The following is a 19,741-nucleotide window of genomic DNA, read 5'->3' as shown; positions in this document are numbered from 1 at the left end:
CTTTCAATGCAACTCACAGGCTCCTAATTCAGTCATTTCCTGTGGTTTTATTGCTGATCATGTTCCTCATTATCTCTTCATAATCTATCACATTCACTGTCCATATTCCCAAACCAGGTTGTTATGAAGAAAGAAAATCAAGAGATTCTTTAAGGAAATCTATCTAGATAACAGTGTGTTCTGTAGAATATTTAAAATCTTTAAGCATCTGTTCAGTTTTCGTTTTTGCACAGAAAACTACCTGCTTCACAATCATAAATACACTGCACCTTCCCGCAGACCTATAATTGAGTTAGTTTGGTTTCCCTGGCAACCACCACGATTAATTAGAATACTTGAGCATGGTAAGTTTATAGATGCAAAAAATATTTCATGTATAAATAGTGCAATCTGTTTATGCTCAAAGGAATTTTTCCCCTCAGTTGAGAAATGGGGTTATTTTTTTTTCTTTTTTGTGTGGATTAATCACATTTTCTTCCTCATAAACTCTGTAAGTAATATTCAAGGATTAATGTTGATTGCAACCCTTTTAGCATAATATGCTAGCACTGACACTCTTGGGTGGTTTCTGGCCTGAGTTCTGGGCCCCTGCTCAGGGAGACATGATTACACCCTCGCTGTATTTACTGACAAAGCTTATGAAAGCATCCTCTGGGTCCCATGAATCCCCATTCTTTTCCTAAATTAGCTTATGATAAAAACAATTGTATGTAAGAACATTCATGTGAAAACTGGTGTCTCCCTAAGATAAACTTTGCACAAAACCAGAAGGAGCTCATTAATTTAAAAATAATAATAAAAAAAGAAAAAAGAAAACTCCAGGCAACCAATATTAATTATAAAGTAATCATATTAATGTTTCATATTGGAAAAAGATATGAGAGCAATCATTTATTGAATGTCTACTCGATACATCATTTATTTCAGTGTTTCACATATGCTATTTCATCTTCTCAACGTTTCTGTAAGAGCGGTACTATGAATCTTGTTTCAGAGATATCCAAGCTGAGACCTTGGTAACTTAAGCAAATTGCTCAGATTCACTAAGTTTGGAGTTGCAACATAGGAACTTTTATCTAAGTCAAAAGCCTGTGCATTTACATATCTGCCTGAGCTGTCATAACTTTTCCTCTAAAGTGGCCATGGAAGAAGGAATAAGAGAGATTCTAACGTTACATCAAAACAGGACACTTTCAAACTCTTAATTTGTAAAGAATCTATCTCCATTCTTCCCTATGAAACAAACAAAATGGGGTATATGTATATATCAAAAATTCCTTTTACAAAGACATACTTGGCCACCAAATGACTTTTGTATCAAGCAGTAATTGAATTTTAAGCTAATTCTCAAGAAGTAATTTTTAGCACATCTAGGTAAGTCTTGTGCACCCCAGTTGGGAGTGAGAGGCAACAAAGTGAAGTGCAAAAGGCATTGAATTGGAGCTAAGGAGTTCTTTCACCAAGCAGCTATTTGTTCTAGGGAAGTGAATTTCTTCGGTGCTAACATAGGTTAGTATCACTTGTTAACTTTTGAAAGTTTGGAGCTGGTAGAGGCTCTAGGAATTACATAACTTGGAATAACAATATAATTTTGGAATATAACAATATAATCATTGGAATAACAATATAATTTTTTCTCCATTCAGTCTTATGGAAAATACTCTCTAGGGCTATCTCATTTTCTTTCAAAAGATAGGTACAATTTCAACTATAGAAATTCACCTTCTTCCTCTATTGGCCAAGATACTGGAGCCATGGGAAACAATGGGAATTTTAAGCTATTGTCTTAAAAATTTGCATATTTTAACTAGTACAAAGCTCTTAGGAATGGTTAATCAAGTGCTCTAACTATGACTACTTACCAATTTCACCATTCCCCTCTTGTGTTAATAATAATTTTTTCTATTTATCACATAAGAATATCTAGTGTTTAAAAATCTCATTTAATTTTATTAAATTCTAATATACATTGTCCTGAGACATCCTGGCAATCGAGCAGATTCAGCATGTTTACTAGCTTTTTACCAAAAATTTAGCAGAACTTCCTTTATTGTATGCTATTCTGAGCTGTAAATGTATATTTCATTCTAGCATATTTTAAACTAGGAAACACAAACACATTCATAACATTTTAGATACTAATTTAACTGTACCAATATTCTTGGTATTTCTTGGTCACAACATTAGATTACTTTTCTAATATAGACAGATACTCAATTTTTGAGTAATAATATAAGTTGACTTTTGCTTAAAAGCATAGAGAGGTCTGAAGGTTATCCTCATTAAGTATGACTTCCCAACACCCAGAATATGTACAGTATACAGAGTATCTAGCTTGTTTGCCTTTTTCTTGTCCCCTTGTTTTCTTCCTCCCTCTTTCCCTCTGTCATTCCTTCTTTCTGTTTTGAAAGGAAACTGCTTCTCTTACTCTCTTCCCTTCCCTGCATCTCATACTCTCCCCATTCTGTCATACTTGAGACAGGAAGCTCAAATGATATACTTTAAGCAGTATTTACAGCAATTCCAGCCCTATGGCTAGAAAGTCCTCCTAAGATAATGGTAAAAACATTTTTCAAAGAGTAGATCAAAGTTGAAGGTGAGGCATTTAATAAATTTGTCTCTAGAATCTGTAATGTCAACTTCATATTTCTAGACCTCTTGAGAGAAAATTAGAAAACTCAATGAGGAAATAAAGACAGTTCTGAATATTTTCTGCAGATTCAAAGATTATCCGCAGGACCCACAGGGTCCCTAGTGCTAGCACAGGCCTGGAAGATATTAAAGGATCAATAAATGTTTGTTGGATTGAAGTTCAACATTGTAAAATATACTAAACATGTTTATTTATGGGAAATGTATAAACATATTTGAGGAATTAACCAGTTGAATTCATGTAGCCAATATGTTTTTGCCCAACTATAGGGCTTTAGTTTGTGGCAAGACTCACATGAAAGCTAATTCTTGTGCTATTTGAAAGCTTATGATCAAGTTCATGAATTATTAAAATAGTGCTAAAACAAAAAATTCCAATAATTGTAAACATTAACTCTGATTCTTTCTGTGGTTTATGGAACCAAGATGTTTCTAAGACAATGGCATCAGACACAATGTGGAGGGAAAATGGTCATTGTTCCTGGCATCAACTCAGGAGTTGTGGATAACCTCAGATCTTAACCTTCTGCACTAACTCTTTACTCAAAAATTTAAAATATATTTTCAACACTGCAAAAAGAATGGCTGAAGTTTCTATGAAAAGTTCAATTATGTATTACATTCTATGTTGTGATACTAGTGAACTGCATACTATTTTCTGTTATACACCTTTGTTTTAACTTTTCAATGGAGCTAATTTTTTAGCCTATATTTTTATAAACACATTTCTATCTTATTTATGCACTTTGCTTTTTCACAGATACATTTTTATATCGCCTTTTGCCTTGTCTTTCTATACTTTAGACTCTTCACCATTTACCTCCCTTCATATGGTAGCCCTTAAACCTCTAATCTCTCAAGCATTTCAGTTTCTCTTTCCAACTGTATTCCATATTATGAATCTATAGGCTTTGACCCCAGAAATGGAACACTGTTTTGCCTGTGGTTCAAGGAATTAATTTTGTAGAAGTGCTTATCAGCAGACCCAACCTAACTTAACACCCAAAGCAGGCTTGAGGTAGATGAAAATTGGTGCTGATAATCTAAATGCCCATATCTAATGAGTAGCAAGATTCACCAAACAGGAACAATCTATCTTCATCAAACAGGTGGCAGAATTGTGGCCTTAGGTGCAAGTCAAGTTCTCTTGGCCCCATAGCATCAAAATAGCATGATATTTACCCTCTTCAATTTTCCCAGTCGTTCCTTAAGTGGTACCTCCCATGTGCCCAAAGACCAATCATTCGACTACAAACACCACATTACATACATCTTATTCTACATTGGTCCCACTTGTTACCTCTCATGAAGTCTCCCCTACCCCACTTCTCAGAGTGACTGTCAGGAGACTTCAATAACTGAGACAGGGGTGCAGTCTCAGCTGGTCCAACCCAAAGCTGCCATTTCTCAGGGAACCAAAGGATACCTGAGTTCTGCACCGAAGCAGAGAGAGCAACGTTCTTACTAAAACTGTGTCATGTTTGTTGTCTACCAAAGGAGCTTTACTTAAGAATAGAGACCCACAGATTTTTCTCATAAATAGTTTCACAATTAAGAGACCTCCTCACTCAGTCATAGAGCTCCCAATCCAATTCAGTGGACCAAACAGAGAAGTGGAGTTGTGTCCATTTTCCTCCTCATCCTTCAGCTTACATTAAGAAGCCTCTCCCAGGCTGTGCAGTGGCTCACACCTGTAATCCTAGCACTTTGGGAGGCCAAGGCAGGTGGATCATGAGGTCAGGAGTTTGAGATCTGCCTGACCAACATGGTGAAACTCCATCTCTACTAAAGATACAAAAATTCGCTAGGTGTGGTGGTGCACACCTGTAATCCCAGCTACTCGGGAGGCTGAGGCAGGAGAATCGCTTGAACCTAGGAGGCGGAGGTTGCAGTGAGCCAAGATCGGGCCACTGTAGTCCAGCCTGAGATAGAGTGAGACTCCATCTTATTAAAAAAAAAAAAAAAAAGAAGAAGCCTCTCCCAAAAGAACATACATGATCTCCCCCAGATAACAATTTTCTGCCTCTGCTTTAGGATGGGAATTCTTAATCATAACTATTCTAGCGAAGTCTTTGATTGGGGGAACTCTATAACAAATGAGCCTTTTAGTTATGCAGAAAATAAAAATTCGAACCTCCACATTTGAAGAAGTAGAACATTCTCTACTAGCTTTTCAACAACACATTTTCCAGTACTTGCTCATTGTAAATCTAAGTGGGGAAAAATGGAATCCAGAACAGGACCATCTGGAGAAATTTTCGAATGAAGCTGGGCCCCCAGTTGAGCTGATGGCACTGTTAGCTGTGTCTATCCTCTGCAGAGAGGGAGAGGACTCAAGTCACAGAACTGAGCTAGGCTCCCACCACTCAAAGAGGCCAGTGAACAGACCAGAAGCCGGGACAGAAATGTAGGCATGGAGACTGTATTCTCCCCACAGGATTAGAGGGAAGAGCCATTCTTGGGAGGACCTACCCAGGCAGCAGATTAATTAGACCCTATTATAACAGGATGTCAGTCTCAGCAATTATTGACTCATGCTCAAGACAGCAGATTTTTGATCCTTCTGACAGCTGGTCCTCAGGCAAGGACTGACACTCCAGCTGTGTCATATCTTCCTTGACACATAGCAACCAGAATGGAGCTCATTAATGCAGGAGCAGAAAAGCCCTCCCCACACCCAAATAGGCTGGTATAAAGACTGCAATATGTGCTTTTTGGTTTTCAGCATCACTCATTGTTGGATTGCTTGTAAATGAATGCCTTCATTCTAAAGTCGTTTGTTGTGTCACCTCTTGGAGCGACTTCAGCTGGGGGTCTGATACTGCTTTTCAGAGATTACAGGGTAATAATTAGAATTTCAATGCTAATAATATTAAAAAGAATCATAAACCTTAGCTTTTATTGGGTCCCAGTTTGTGGTGGTCAGTACTTGGTGCTTTGCAAGTAGGAGGAGCATGGGGCAGAGAACATCAAGATTAGGCAGGCAATGTACATGCTCCCAATCAGGAGATGTTCCTCTTCAGCACTCTTTCTGCAAGCATCACTTATACCTGAGTCAGCTTCCTATCTGTCATTTGTCTGCGCTCCTCACACCTAACACATAATAACTACCTGGCAACGTGCAATCCACTTTACAAAGTTCACGTACACATATTCTCTTTCTTGATACAATAACCCTGGAAAGCACATAAGATAACATTTTTTCTACTTTCCTCCCACTACACACAATTTTTATCAATACTAACAGACCATTACTTCTCTTTCCTTTTTAAAAATCACATCTTTGGGGGTCAGGAATAAATTCTTTTGTGGCTTGTGTTTGTGTTTTATGCTTTAGTTTTTGATCCTGTGCCCCTAGGAGAACAGGTAAAGGAGGGGGTGCCTTATGCATTTGCTCAGTGCACACTGGCAAGCGATAGAGAAGCAAAGTTTGTGGGATGGATCCGATTTCAAGGGAACATCCTTGGAGGAGCTGCCTGGTTACTATGTGCCAGCTTTCTGTGTTATTTGCATTATTTGGCTAAAATTATCCAAGTAGTCCCGCACCCACTCCCATTTTTTTTTTGTTACTAGTGTTATATGTTTATTCATCATCGCTGTTATCAAAGCACAGAGCATTAACTATTTAGTAAATACTTTCTGAACAGAACACCACAAATTGTTCAGCAGTGCAGAAACAGATGCTCATTTACTTCCTGAAAGCTTCTGAAAGTAAGGTTTCCAGGTACCATCATAGAGAGATAGGGAGTGAAGTGGCAGTTACATGCTTATTCGCTATGAGTACCACCAACAAGTAATCAAGCTATTCCCACTTTCCTGGCCACACGACAGGTAATGGTTTTCTTATTCTCCCTGCAGATGCCTGGGATGATAGGAGACTGAATTGCTGCCACACTCACAGTCATTACAGGCAGTGATTCAGCAGCTTCTCAGAGAGAAGCAGCAACTTGAGACCTCCCATACTATGAATAAGATGCCTTTTCACCAGGCTACTCGAGTCACACACCTGCACACATACAGACATACAGACATCCCCAGTGCATACATATTCCTGTTTGCATACTCATACACACACATGCTTACGTAAACACATCCTTGACAAAAATCTTCAGCTTGTGGCTAACGTGGTCCTAAAACAGATTAGAGAGATAAATTTCATGCCTGAAATCTGACATATCATCCTTCAGCTTACACCCTGAAAAGGTGCCTTTAAAAGATTTTGTAGGCCACACAGAGTTGTTTGGTGTAAAAGAGGTGGCAGAATCAGGTCATGTTCAATGTCCCCTGCCCACTGACTCATCAGGCATTGGGCCTCTAAGCATCTGTCAGGAGGGAAAAAAATTGAGAAACAGCAACTATGAAGATTCTCCAACCCAAACCAGTGAACAAAATAATTATATTTCTGTAATCACTGATAAAGAGGAAATCTTATATTACAGTTCCTTCCTAGTGCTTAATGCTATTGCCTGTGAAATATTCTACAATTTGCTTCAGCTGTTTAATACCACCTCAGCATAAACTGAGCTGGATTCTTGACATTTGTTAGCATACAAAAGTCCATTTATCTCTGTCCCTTTTTTGCTTCAGGAACCAACCTTGCATTGCAAAAAAAAAAAAAAAAAAATGTACACAGAGCCCATAAAGACACACTGATAGAGTGATAGATCTTTTGTCAGCACTGGGGCATTACAGGATTTTATGAAGCAGTAAAACTTTTTCCAGGCATGAGATGTGCAGACTGACAGAGACCATTTTATTTCTAAGGCATTAAAGTATAAGCGCCACATCAGATAAGCATAATAGAAGAGAAAAAAATAATAATTTCAGGAAAGGAGGTCAACTCCTCAAGCAGAAAGGATCAGACCAGGAGACACCTAATGATTGTCAAGAAACTTAGAAAGAGCCAGCCTACCTACACGGCATCTGAGTTTTCAATCAGAGGAATATTGGCTGCTACTCTGCCCTCCATGTTACTACAAAAGGCAGCAGAAAATTGAAGTAATTTCAGTGAGGCTTTTCTGAAGAGAGAATCCTATATTCTCATTCCATCCTACTTCCTTTCCCTCATCACTTAAGCAAAGACATGTGTGGTGCTGTTTTCCGTAAGTACTTAGTGTGCATCTACTATGTACAAAACAGAAATTATATGTTGGGGAGGTAATGGCCATTCCCCTGCGCTCAGGATCATGCCTTCTTGTTTGGGAAGAAGCTTATACTAGTAAAAAAAAAAGGTACAAATTATCTATAATGGCTGTGAAAGAAGTACCTGAGGATGTTATGATACATCAGTAGGAGGAATAAGGGGGCAGAAATATTTAGATTATGTGATCTGAGAAATGTAATGTGGGCTTTACTGAATGTCTTTGTTCCTTAGTCTTCTAAGATTCCATTTCTTCAGGAAAGCTCCAAACAGTCATTCATTCATTCGTTCATTTTCTCTGTCTTTAGAGAAAATGAATAAACTTCATTTAGTTAGAGGGATATCTGTCCTATTTCAAAGGAAGTGGACTTCAAATATTGTTCTTTTAGAATGTTCTGGGGTTCTCATCTATTGTAATGACACATTGACTTCGATCTTACTTCCTCCATTGTTTGACTTAAGCATCTATCCTCTTTTTTCAGTTTTAGTAGCGAACCTAAAGAAACTACTTTCTCATCAGCAAGCCTTCTTTTCTTCAGACAGATATATTTATTTTTTTAATTTAACTTTTGAACATAGATGCTATTTTCATACTTTGGTTTTTCCAAAGTGACTTCTTCTGGGACATCTCGAATATTCTTGCTGTATGAAAGAGCCCCATGTGGACAAAGTGAGGACGTATAGTTCATGATTTAAACTCTTGGTTCATGGCTCAGCAACCTAGAGATGAACTCAAATGACTACTTCATGTGAGGATACCATCATGTCCAAGGCTGCCTCTAATAGAGTTATTCCCCGTGCTTCATTTAATCTGATGGCTCTTTTGACATGAAGTTTGAGTTGGGGAAGTGATTCCTTAAAACTGGTTTATCATTTTGCTTAACTATTTAGAAATGGCCAATGGCCTCTCATTATCTAAGCTACTATGTTTCCCTGACTCCGAAACAGCCATGAGGCTATTCTTAATTACAGAGGTTTTTCAGGCTCTGTCTCAACACAGACTATTCATTTCTCTCACTATCTTATCTTCCCTCTATTGTTTCTCTTCCACAAAGTTATTCTTTTTTGTTTTAGGCAATATTAATCTCCTTTTTTCTGAAATATTATTGCAATTATTGTCCAAGTGTCCCTTTCAGCACACTTTACACATAGTTGCACAGATTTTGCCATATAACTGAGGACTGAACAACTGGGCAATGCACAAACACCCTCCACATAGAATTTAAGTAGCTACATATACGAAATGCACCAAATATAAGTTTAGATAATAACATGTAATTATATTGTATATATGATGTATGCATTCTATATTAGATGTTATATAATACATGTTAAGATATTATCCTCAATACATTCCTTGGCATGTAGTAAATATTCACCAAATACTCATTGAATGAGAAAGATCTTTGGTGTTTTACCTTATTTTAAAACCTTTGTGGGGTTGGGTTTAAAAAAATTGGATACGAACATTGTCACAGAAGATTATTTTCTGCTTGGAAGTTATAAATGTGAAAGGTTATACAAGAAAAAACATACTTGATTACATGTTTATTGGAAAGAATATTACACAATAGCTACATATTTTGAAAACAAAATCCAGGGAGTATGGTACCAGAAGTACAGCCTACTCTGACCACAACACTCATTTGACAAATGTCAGTGGATGGTGGCCAGTGGTCACCAAATTAAACAAATAACCTTCACCTGCCCTAGACTCTACCTAAACATTTAAAAGTGACTCATTTTCTGAGGAGACCAGCACATGAGTTAGGATATTCCCAGTCAGTTTCAGTGTGACATCTGTCCCGTCCTAAACAGAAGGTTCTCAGTTATCCCAGTACTGGTTGATGGAGAACACTGTTGCCATGCTCAAGCATAAACCTGTATTTTTTCTAGCACTTTTGCTGCTCCTCATATCATTTAGCTGTTGTGTTCATCATCCTATAGTCAAACACACCAGGGAATTCTAAATGGTGTGTAAAGTGAACATCTGTCCACTGCAGGATGGGCACATCTGCACCCATTAATTTTTCATCATTTCCCCCAACTAGGGGTCAGATGTTCACAATGTGCTAATGTCCTGGCATCCCTCTTCCATAGATTTCGTGCCTCTGAAGCAGATCTTGCAATTACAAGAAAATGGGGTGACTTCAGCAGAGAATGTGGAGAATCTACCTCCCACTCTCAGGAAAAAAAAGGAAAACAGCTATTTTTAAAAATTGCATCTTCAAAGAAAATGGAAACAAAAAAAATCAGCTTGCTGCTTATTAAACATGAGATAATCATCTTTGCTATTTCCTATATGCTTGTTTAGAATAAAATAAGAATGATTTACTTGCTGGAGAGCTCCTTCTTTTGTATTCTGTTTCTACATGTAATGGCCCATAACATTATCTTATTTTTCTCTCACCTTTTATCAGCACAGCTTACCAACTATTATCTCATTTTTGCTTATGTATTTCTCATTCTTTTTTTGTTCTACTTCATCTTTTTTCTTTATTTTACAACAGAATATTTTTAAAAGAGCAGTGATTTGGTGCTGCCTAACACCTGCTGTTAGCTAGTCCACTTGCTCAGGTTTTCTGGTCCTTTATGTTTCATTCTGTCACATTGGGCTGGACACAAGGTAAGAATGCAATTTACAGCAAGTCAAATAATCACAAACTTTACACGTGGCTGACTGGGATTACAGTTCATAATGATCTAACAAACATTTTCTTAAGTGGAGGGAAGCGCCTTCATGCAAATGTTACCATCATATTCTATAGATGCAAATTATTCTCAGAAGCACTGCCTTGGTTAATTACCAATCTCATGGTATGTTAAATATCTAAAAATAACTATTGATTGGCCTTCTTTGCAGAGAGTTGAAGTCACAGCAGGAAGGCCATGAAAAAAAGATGTTTTTAAAACTTGGATGGTTTCCCAGAATTTTTTTCTTTCCTTTCTTTTTTTTATTTTCTTTCTTTCTCTTTGGCTTCTCACTTTCCAAAAATACAAGGTAACATCAGAGGTTTCCCAAGCTGTCATAAGGTTTGAAGATAGCGTGTCGGCATGTTCATTGCCCCTTAGGAAACAAAGCTATCTGTTTTCCTTCCCAGCTTTGCAGTCCATGTGAGCATTTTGTTAACAGCAGGTCAGCTGTTTCAAATTCAGTCGCTATCAACATAGACCTCGTTATCAAGGGTAAGAAAAGGCTTTTTCTGCAAGCCTGGTTTTCTTCAAGTCTCCCTTTTGTTAGAAACTGTAGCCGTTACTGCTTTTGTGAATAAATTTCATCCAACAACCTTCCTTCCTTAAATAAAATTGCCTGGCTCCATTCCAGGTTTTTCACAGTGAGTCTAAACCACTGCCAACAGCAGGAACTAGCAAACACCGTAATTATTCAGTGGATATAGTTAGCCCAGGGCCTTTCTTTCCCTCCCTCCCTCCCTCCCTCCCTTCCTTCCTTCCCTCCTTCCTTTCTTCTTCCCTCCTTCCCTCCCTCCCTCCCTCCCTCCCTCCCTCCCTCCTTCCTTCCTTCCTTCCTTCCTTCCTTCCTTCCTTCCTTCCTTCCTTCCTTCCTTCCTTCCTTCCTTCCTCTCTCTCTCTCTTTCTTCTTTCTTTCTTTCTTTTTTTTTTTTTTCGAGACAGAGTCGCTCTGTCATTCAGGCCGGAGTGCAGTGGTATGATCTCAGCGCACCGCAACCTCTGCCTCCTGGGTTCAAGTGATTCTCCCGCCTTAGCCTTGCGAGTACCTGGGAATACAGGCATGAGCCACCATGCGTGGCTAATTTTGTAGTTTTGGTAGAGGCGGGGTTTTATCATGTTGGGCAGGCTGGTCTCGAATTCCAGACCTTGTGAGCCACCTGCCTCGGACTCTCAAAATGCTGGGATTACAGGTGTGAGCCACTGTGCCCAACCAGTTTTTTCTTTTTCTTTTTCTTTTTTTTTTTTTTTTTTTAATGTAGTAGTTCGGTATTCTGGCATTAACATTTTGGGAACTTGATGTCTACTACAGGCTTTCTGTTTGTTTCTGAGGAGATAACTTTGATCCATGTGTTCCAGGGTGCAAAAGGAAAGATAAAAGTAGTGTTTTAAATACAGATAGCACTCTACACTTTACAAAACATTTGCATAGGTGTCATTTTTTTTTTCTAAATACAGGTTGAATAAGTATAAGATACAGTAACATTCTATTTTAGAAGACAAGACTTACACATATTCACTTGATTTTTTAATCAGGAAGAGAGATAATGTTTACCTAACATTGTTCCAAGCATTGTGGAAAATTTTTACATATATCATCACATTTAATCACCACAATTACCTTTCAAGATAAATGTTATTGCCTGAATTAGCCTCAGAAAAATGACTAGTACAAAGACATGTTTGAAACCAACTCCAAAACCTAAGCTTCTTCCACTAAATTATGCAGACTGTTATTTTTAACAAGTGTCTTCTGCAGGAACAGAAACTCCAATGGCTGCTGTAGAACCCTGGGTTATGAGTGTTTAAAGGTTAGAGAGGTCAGCAATAGGGATGGCCAGGTAGGATTTCATGGGCTGTGGGTATCTGCTGGGCTGTTAGCTCAGATTCTGATTCTCAGACTCATATGACTGAGTACAAATGAAATTCCTGTCTTGATCTCCATGGCCAACTTCCTGGGCTGTGGGAATGTGTTCAAATTCCATGAGATTGGACAGTTTGAGTTCAGTAACAACCTAGATAACTCGTAGAAGATTCTATTGGGTGTGTCTAGACCAGTGTTGAATAACAGACAGTTCTGCACATGAATCATTTCTTTTGTCTTTGATTCTCTAATGCTAATTTCTAGAGCCAAGCATTGCCCAATTAGGAATGAATTGGTTCTGCTCTGCCTACTAATTTATCCAGAAAGAAATTACAAAAGTTACAAAGTGAGTTTAACTCATCTGGGTATAAAATGATACACAAATACAAGTAGCTTCCCAATTACCAGAAAACAAGTTTACGCTTACATTGCTAGTGAGATTCTAAATATTAAAACCTATTGAAGGCCAGCTTTATAATATGTACCAAAAGCCCTACAAAGTTCATACCATTTTCTCCAGTAATATTGCCTCTAGAAATATATTCAATAAAGCCAAGTGCTGTAAAAATAGATTTATGAATTCAGTTAATCATTACATATAAACACATTTCATTCCAAATTAAATGAATTTTAATTTAAGTTTCTACTCATGAAACAATCAGAAAAATCAAGATACTGAACATTTCCATTCTGTCAAAAGTTATTTCATGGCCCTTTGGAATACATTCCTCCTTCCCTTCTTGCCTATAGGTAACCACTACCACTGTAGTTTTTATAGAATTATATGCAAATGAAATCATGTAGCGCATGTTGTTGTGTATGGACTCTTATAGTCTGTGATTTTGAGAGCAATCTATGAAATATGTATTTGTAGTTTGTTCCTTTTTATTGCTGAGTAATATTGCATTGTAAGGATGTACTACATTTCATTTTATCTGTTCACCTGCTGATAGACATTGGGGTCATTTTCAGCTTGGGGTATTGCAAATAAATCTTCTATGAATATTCATATACAAGATTTTGTATGGGAAGATGTTTCCTTTGTCTTTGGTGAACATCTAAGCAGCAGAATGGCCATACCATGTGGCAGGTATATGTTTAATTCATTAAGTGAAAAATTTTAAACTACCTAAACAAATAACAGTAAGTAAATCAAAGATGCTACCTCCAAATGGAACTACTATGCATTAATTTCTAATTTTAAAAGTATGATTCTGAGGAATTTTATGAACATGAAAAAATGTTCTTAATAAATTGTTATATAAAGATAGAAGAAAAACAGGCTCTCAAACAATGTGCATGATCCTTAGAAAAAAATACTTGAAGAATGTACAATAATTTCAACAATGGTTAGTTGTGAAGATAATTTTCATGTTTTTCTTTTCTATTTTTTTTTTTGTTTATTTATTTATTTTTTTTAGATGGAGTCTCACTGTGTCACCCAGGCTGGAGTGTAGTGGTGCTATCTTGGCTCACTGCAACCTCTGCCTCCCGGGTTCAAGCGATTCTCCTGCCTCAGCCTCCCGAGTACCCAGGATTACAGGTGCACACTCCCATGCACACCTAATGTTTGTATTTTTAGTAGAGTCAGGGTTTCACCATGTTGGCCAGGATGGTCTCAATCTCCTGACCCTGTGATCTAACTGCCTTGGGCTCCCAAAGTGCTGGGATTACAGGCATGAGCCACTGAGCCTGGCAAATTTTCATTTTTTGTAGCTACAGAGATGGAAATGTGTTACCAAAGAAGTAGTTATGTGTAGTTTATGTATATACAGAGTTTGTATCTATTTTTTGTCTTTCTAAAGGCACACCTGCTCTCCAAAGTCAGAAGTTTTCTGGTATGAGAACTGGGGAGAAAGTGCAGTCAGAATCAATGTTTAAAGATAGTATTTTGAGTTGTTTCACTCCCACCCAAAAGGTAGATGACCAGTACTAATAGAAGTATAAATAATAGGTCTTCACATCTTTCTGGAGCAAGACTTAGGGTGCATAAGCAATACATTTTTAAATTCATATACCATTTTATTGTTAACCAAGTTGATTTCCCATATAATAACTTTGGTTGATCCTTATAATCACCCTGTAAGTGGTCCCAAAGGAGTTCATTGCTAGAATAAAACTGCAAATTGTGAGTTTAAAGGTTGATAGCAGATAAAGTTCCCTCATCAAGTGTTTTATTTAAAAAAATGAACTTTTTTATTTTACTTTAAGTTCTGGAGTACATGTGCAGAACATGCAGGTTTGTTACATAGGTATGCACGTGCCATGGTGGTTGGCTGCATCCATTGCCCCATCATCTACATTAGGTATTTCTCCTAATGCTCTCCCTCCCCTAACCCCCAGCCCCTGACAAGCCCCAGTGTGTGATGTTCCCCTCCTTGTGTCCATGTGTTCTTATTGTTCAACTCTCACCTATGAGTGAGAACATGCAGTCTTTGGTTTTCTGTTCTTGTGTTAGTTTGCTGAGAATGATGGTTTCTAGCTTAATCCATGTCCCTGCAAAGGACATGAGCCTATCCTTTTTTATGGCTGCATAGTATTCCATGGTATATATGTAACACATTTTCTTTATCCAGTCTGTCACTGATGGGCATTTGGGTTGGTTCAAGTATTTGCTATTGTGAACAATGCTACAGTAAACATACATGTACTTGTGTATTTATAATAGAATGATTTATAGTTCTTTGGGTATATGCCCAGTAATGGGATTGCTGGGTCAAATGTTATTTCTAGTTCTAGATCCTTGAGGAATTACCACACTGTCTTCCACAGTAGTTGAACTAATTTACACTAACCAAAAACAGTGTAAAAGCATTCCTATTTCTCCACATCCTGTCTAGCATCTGTTGTCTCCTGACTTTTTAATGATGGTCATTCTAACTGGTATGAGATAGTATCTCAATGTGGTTTTGATTTGCATTTCTATAATGACTAGTGATGATGAGAATTTTTTTCATATGTTTGTTAGCTGCATAAATATCTCCTTTTGAGGAGTGTCTGTTCATATCTTCCAACCCCATCAAAAAATATAAACTTGTTTAAAGAATTACTTTATTACAGGCTTACTTTGCATATCCCATGTGTACAAGTGCTTGCAGAGAAAGCCATGATGGCATCTGCTAGTGAAAGAATTATTCTGAGATAACTTTTTGTTGCTATAAACAACCACAGACATGTAAGCAGCAATCTAATGTTTGAGTCTCTCTTAATTTTGAGCACAGAAGATACAACATAAGAAAATGAAGAATACTTTTCTTTACTTATCTCTTCTTTTCCTTAAATCCATCTTTTGCTCTCTTTCTTCAGTCATGTTTTCCTCAGTGAAAGATGAGTGATCCCAACCCTAAAACCTGAGGTGGGTAAATCTAGTTCACTGCCACAAAGCCTTGGTGATATTTGACAATTATTTTTTTCTCAGATCCCTGCTCTGTTCTTCTTTAAGGAGCAGTCCACTCATGACATTTCCATTAGAAACTTGCAGACTAACTCAAATATGAAACTCACTTATCTAAAGCCTTGCTAAAACAATGCAAATTCTCCTAAGTTCCTTCCTCTTTCTCCAAAATTTCTAATCCCTTATTATTTTCACCACTTTATAGAGCATTTACACAATTTATTTCGCTTACATTATTCAAACAAGTAACATGATTTTATGCGGTTTTTTCCAACCAAATTATCAGTTTTTCCATTTCTCATTTTATTCATCTCTGTATCATCTGCAGAACCCAGTATACTGGCTTTGTACCTAGTGTTCAATATGTTAGCTGACTTGAATTAATTTCATTGATTCATAGTCCATTTTATAAGACAGTATCAGATTAATGTGCCTAACAAACTGCTTTCATCATACTATTTGTGACATAAGGATCTTCACAAGCGCCCTGTTGTCACCTAATGTTGGTTATTGCCAGCCTGAAATAGAAGGTGGACTTTCTGTTTTCCTTATGAATTTACTCTACATTGCTCCAAAAGCTCCTTTTCCTCCAACCCCAGAAATACCTGCTAAGGTCTCAGTAGCTTATATGGTCTTTAGTATAAGCAGTTTTATTTCTAGTAAAGGCACACATAACTTCCCTGAACAGTATCAAGAACTGTGAAATTTTTCTCTGTTCACAAGATAACAAGTGAGCCTGCCAGTTTCATGGATGCTGATAAAATACACAAGACTCCTATGTCAGACACACACAAAAACCACATTATTCACAGCAACAGCCTGTGTCAGAGTATTAGCATTTATACTGATTCCCCCATCTAGCAACACAGAGGGCTGTATCAAACCATCACATGCAGAACACATTACTCACAGCAACAGCACATGACAGAGTATTACCATTTATGCTGATTACTCAATCTAGCAACACAAAGAGGATCATATCAAACCATCACATCCAAGAAAGGAAGCCTGAGTTTGTGGAACTGGAATCCTTTGTAAGGGTCAGAAAGCATGCCTGCTCTTTGCTCCAGAGGAAGATAGTATCTCTAGCTTTCCAGGCTATAGGTATATCTGCCCTTTGCTGTGGAGGGAAACACTCTCTACCTTCTAAGGATATTTGCTATGCAAATCTAGAACAAAAAGGGCAAGCAATTTCTTGCTTCACAAGCTGCACAGAAATGCAAGATACCATGGAAAATTGGCCCACACCACTCATCTCTATGTCATTCTGTTTCTGGCAAGTTTTCCCATGAGTATGCCACTCCAATGCTTACTCTGATTAATTTCACCAGCAGAGGTTAGGACCAAATCCACTCAATTAGTCTCATGCAGTATTCAATAAAGGCTACCACCAATACAACTCCAAGCCTCAAGAGGCAGCTAACCTGCAGTAGTAACCTGACCATCCATCCCTGGTTCCATGATCCAGCTAAACAAACCACATATACCCTCAGGATCTACTTCAGAAATCAAGTGTCTTTCTCTAGGTTTCTGTGTTGACTTTTCTCACTTCACCTGAGACACTAATGCAGGTACAACAGGATATATTAGCATTTATACAGACCCTGTGCCTTTTTCAATAAGGAGAAAATCTAGGGCAATATTTTCATTCACAACAACTCTTTCTAGTGAACTGGGGTTAAATAGATTGCCTTCTATGGAAAGCTGGTGTTGCGGATGACTTCAGCCAATGTGAGGGACAAAGCTTGTACCAACTTTTAAATGATACTTATTGTGTGGACAACTGTCCATCATATGGATAACTGTCTATGGGGTGAGCATCAATAACGAGTCAGTTATCTCTCCAAGAAGTTCCTACAAATATATATGGATGGACTTATTCGGACAGAGCTTGGAGTCATCTGAGGGCTACATTTATACTATTGCCATTTCTTTAAGCACTTGAAGGTCTCTTACATCACCTGTAAGATACAAGTCACCATATTTTTGGAGAAACCACCATCCCCCGACCACAGTTCCCAGGTCCTAAGGTATTGTCTCCCCATCTGCTGAGATGGTTGTTTTTATCCCATTGCCACAAATTGTGGCCTGTCTCTTAAGCACCCTCAGAACTTTTATCTAGAAGAGCTCAGTGCAAGAAAGAAAAAAAAAAAGAATTTGTATAAACCTTTCAGAGACCAATTATAGCCTCCAACTTTGTACCACATGGGCCTCTACAGGAAGACTGCAAGCAGTATACCCAACCAAGACGTTATTATTTTTATGATCTTGAACTCTGTTGATCAAACAACAGAATTCAAGGACCAAGTTTGACTCCCCTATGTCCCTTCTTGGCTGCACTATCATTCAGAGGACATGTCAACTGGGTTGGTATAGTGTTGTCTTCAGAGAAAAGGAAAAAACACCATATACAAGAATGATGGGGGAGGAATCCCAAGGTTTAAAAATAGATCTTTATAAACCCTATTCCCTTCATCCTGGTCACTACCCAGCTGAGAGAATATGATTCCTCTCTGGGCAGACCTGCATTCAGTGACCACACTGACTTACTAGGGTTTGGAGCAGGTAAGAGAGAGTCAGAAATCTTCTTGAGCTGATTTTTAGAGACTATTCCAAGCTCAATGATACCAGATGCCTGCAGATGATAAGGAACATGGAAGGTTTATCAACTACGTTGACTCTCAGCCTGTTGTTGAGTGGTTGCTGTAGTAAAATGTAAACTGCTGCATCATGTTTTCTCTGAAAATGTTCTGGAAAGCTGAAAACATGGTTTGTTTCTAAGGCCATCATGGTGTATCCAGCGTCAACTGGCTGGGCTAACATCAGCAATATAGAGCCCTTTGTGCCCAGTCTATGATAGTTGATGTCTATCAGACAGGCCATGTCCTGTCTGATGATGGACCCAGGCAGCCATAGGCCAGTCTCTGTAGCGCACGTTCCACTAGCAGCTTCATCACACTCTGTCTCATCACAGAACAGGCCCTTCCCATGGACATCTGCCTCAGTGACACAGACGGTTCAATCCTAAGCACCGTTTTAATATTCTCCAAAGAGCATCTTTAATCTGCCAGTCTCTGGTTTTTCAAGGAGCAGGCTGGAAATAGCTGAAAAGTCAATAAGAATATTACCAAGTTCATGAAGGTGCATATTGGCTACAGCTGTAAGCACAATCTTTTATTCTGTCCACTGAGTGGTGACGGTAGACATCATCAGGTTTCAGCATCACTAAATCATCAGTTAATGAGGCCCAAGCATTTGGAAAACCTCTGTGAATTGAGGGCCTTGTTGAGCCAGTGGCTTTCCTATAGGCAGTGGAGTAGGGGAAGGGGAAGCTTCCTCCAAATGAAACACCTGTCACTTTTCTATGTAAAACTACTGGGGCTGATCCCTTTACATTCTTGAATATAACATTTTCAATGGAAAGGTAAATTTTGTGCCCCTCTTACCTTGTCACTCAGTAAGTGTAAATTGATCCACCCTAGAAATACCAGTCTATAGAATATCAAAACCTCTGTAAGTTAAGGGTTCAGTTTCTACAAGAGCCCAATAGTAAGCTCATAGCTGCTTTCCAAAAGGTAGTCAATGAGTCCAAACTCCCAAAAAGCACCTCAAGACTGACACTGGCTCCCTTTGCCAGAGGCTTTGACAAAATTGTAACTCATATAGACCTATAGTTCAAAGTGGACTTGAGAGTTAAGGGACCCCAAAGGCACCAGTACCTCACTCTACCTGTAACTCTTCCTAATTGGAATATTCCCCTCTGGTATTTGTAGGACAGAGAAGTAAAAGCATGTATGATATCAATTCCTCTTACACATTCAGGTGTAGAAACAGTAACAGCAGTACATTGAATTGGCCCAAAAGGCTTTCCCAACAAGGTCATGTCAGTTTTTCTTTCCCACAAACCTTGCTCAAAACCTGTAAGTTGAATTCAGGCCCCCTCTCTCTCCACAGGGTTTGGTAAGGTGGTGACTTGCATGCTTGTATTTAACAGAATCATTCA

At 38.2% G+C, this 19,741-nt stretch overlaps 1 long non-coding RNA gene across 1 annotated transcript in view; it reads left to right on the top strand.

The window, feature by feature from the left end:
* LOC144578855 (uncharacterized) overlaps nt 1-10,018 on the top strand; it is a 144,323-nt gene extending 134,305 nt beyond the window's left edge. Inside the window, exon 3 of the long non-coding RNA XR_013525295.1 lies at nt 9,893-10,018. This is a non-coding gene — a long non-coding RNA (uncharacterized LOC144578855). The remainder of the gene's footprint in view (nt 1-9,892) is intronic.
* Nucleotides 10,019-19,741: the final 9,723 nt, after the last annotated feature.

The sequence above is a fragment of the Callithrix jacchus genome, chromosome 13 (assembly GCF_049354715.1).
Source record: "Callithrix jacchus isolate 240 chromosome 13, calJac240_pri, whole genome shotgun sequence".
Lineage (NCBI taxonomy): Eukaryota > Metazoa > Chordata > Mammalia > Primates > Cebidae > Callithrix > Callithrix jacchus.
Note: the sequence above shows the minus strand (reverse complement) of the source record. Positions and strands in the feature narration are given on the sequence as shown.